Source organism: Phycodurus eques, chromosome 5 (assembly GCF_024500275.1).
Source record: "Phycodurus eques isolate BA_2022a chromosome 5, UOR_Pequ_1.1, whole genome shotgun sequence".
NCBI lineage: Eukaryota > Metazoa > Chordata > Actinopteri > Syngnathiformes > Syngnathidae > Phycodurus > Phycodurus eques.
Genome location: NC_084529.1, coordinates 14,633,070 through 14,635,569, shown reverse-complemented (window position 1 = coordinate 14,635,569; position 2,500 = coordinate 14,633,070). Strand labels below are relative to the sequence as shown.

At 39.6% G+C, this 2,500-nt stretch overlaps 1 protein-coding gene across 3 annotated transcripts in view; it reads left to right on the top strand.

Moving 5' to 3' along the window:
- Nucleotides 1-2,500, top strand: part of rassf7a (Ras association domain family member 7a) — a 42,709-nt gene that overhangs the window by 6,896 nt on the left and 33,313 nt on the right. The gene's annotated exons all lie outside the window — the stretch shown is intronic.

Genomic DNA, 2,500 nt, shown 5'->3' with positions numbered 1-2,500 from the left:
CACATCATTAATTCAGTCTCACGTACGCCCACTCTCACGTACTCGAACTCTGATGAAGATGGTGATCGGACTCTTTAAAATTCAACAGGACTTTAAGCTTCAAGTTGGGATTGATTTGTTTTGCATACATTTTCTGCTTTATAATACAGCATCTGTTGTTGCGATTGTATTATTAGAGAGATCCAACTCCATTATGCACTATCGTCGTCATGTCTGTGTGCACAAGTGGGCATACGGTATTTTTTTCCTATTTGTGTCTGTGTGTGTAATGCATGATTCAAGCTACAAAGGACTTTCTCACCAAGCTACAGCTTGGCTTTGATCCAGTAAAACCACAGAGGGAAAGGGATGATGAGAGCGAGACGTCCAGTGAAAGCTTTTAAATGCTGTTGTTTCTGCAGGTGTTTGGACAGTTCTTTTCCCCAGACACTCAGTGGCAGCAATATTGTATACGTTAGGAGTAAATGGACAGATGACTGATCTGTTGAAGTACCTTAACTGGAAGACCATTTTAACTGGACAAGATGCAATACCTCAAGTCGAACAAATGCACTAAAGTGAATTGTGCGGGTAGAGCTAAGTGGAGAGAGTGAGTGAGAATGTCCGGTGACCTCTACCTTGCTCTGTCTGGGGCTTATGAAGCTTTTGTCCACCTCTGACCCCTGACTGTTACCACCAGAGAGCTCCCAGGCAACAAACCCACATTTCCTGTCTGTTTAGCTTTGTTTTTGTTTAGATCATGGTCAAATCAGCAGTTCTTACCCCAACACTGGTCGCCATCTTGTTTTGCAATAACTGTTTCGTCTCAGTGCTTGTAGTGCTATTAGCGTGCATTTGTTAAAGGTTTCTAACGTTTCATTTGCATGTCCTCAATAGACATGGAGAACATGCATTTTTAGATTCTTTGCGATGCAACAAAATCATCTTCAGTATCCGAGTCTGTGCAGTATTTCACTGTACTGAACCATCCCGCCATCTGCTACCATGGCTCATGTTTACTTCTCTTTCAGTATATTTTCTTTTGTTTGATGGATGACAATAGCCATATTTAATTCCTGTATTTGGTCAGTGTTTTCCTTCTGAAAACAGTCATGAGCTGAATTACCTTGTGAACTCACTTAATGAGTGATTGAAGAAGATGAAGAGGACCATTGTAAAGCATTGAAGAATTTGAAGTTTTTTTTTTTGTATTGGTCCATATCCAGGTCAAACATTTAACTTAAAAGCGTTTTTCATAGGTTTTTAAAAAAAAAATTTTTTTAAATGCAGCACAGCGTTATGTGGAAGGTACGTACACCCGTTTTAATGAGTTGTAAAGCCAGCCTGAACTGGTTGAGAGACAAAAAACAAGAAATAAATGGCTATGAAGAGAGTGCCAAGTCTTTAGCCTCTCTTGTGAGGGTCCATTTACTGCTTTTAACTGAAAAATACAACTGTGTTGCTTTCGCCCCTCAATTACGTGACAGTTTGAAGCTTGAAAGTACATGCTAAATACTCGTCTGTAAAAAAGGTAGCTAACATATAGTTGTGTGACGTGTTCAGCTTGGCCATGTGTGAGTAGTCCACAGTGCTGTTGTAGTGTTTGGGTTTTTTCAGCATTGTGTATTTACATTGCTAATATATCCGTCAGAGTCTGCTTTACATTACTTTGCAAAGTATTCAGTCACACAACATAATACTGTATATGGCAACAAAGCCTATTCAAAAAAAAATGTTTCATTCTTTTTTCTCTGCTGTAGGACAAGCAGAGGCATGTACAGATTCTTTGCAAAGTACCATTGCCAACTCTTGGCCTGGCATGTGTCCTACATGTTTTAGTTGTTTTTGGTTCAATGTGAACCGGGATTATTATCCCAATGTTTTTTGTCTCCAAGAAAAACATTCCCTGTGTTCTATTCTTTTATTTATTTTTTTTCATTTTCAGGCCCTCCAATTCACCTGCTTTGTCTTCTGAGAAGTGTTAGTTCAGTTTCACTTTGGGATGCACTTAATTTCTATTTTAACAGTGTAATGACCCTCTTTGGGGAAAGTCATAATGATACACAAGGCATAATTGAACAAGTGAAGCAATAGTCATGGCCTAACCATAATTAGACAGCCATACTAAGGCATTTTTCGCATAATGCAGCACACATTACTCCCTGGCTGTTCTAGCTTGAAAAATGTCAACAACAATTCACATTCTTTCAGGAGTTGTTGGTGTTGAGTGTTTTTTTTAGTATGATGCTACTTCATTCACAAGCCAGGCTTGGTTGACCTGTGAAAAGTTGACTGAACGAGAAGGAGCGATGGAAAGCTTTCTATCTGGAACTTAATACTATTCATTCATGGTGCTTAAAGGCCAACAAAGACTCTATCAGCATGCATTCCCCTCTGTCTGCTACTCTCCGGAACCTTTTTAACCCCTGGCAAACACCACCTTTCTCTTGCCATCTCATCTCCTCTTAGCAGACTTATGGATTACTCACCACTCGTTGGGCAAATGGGTATACCTATCACT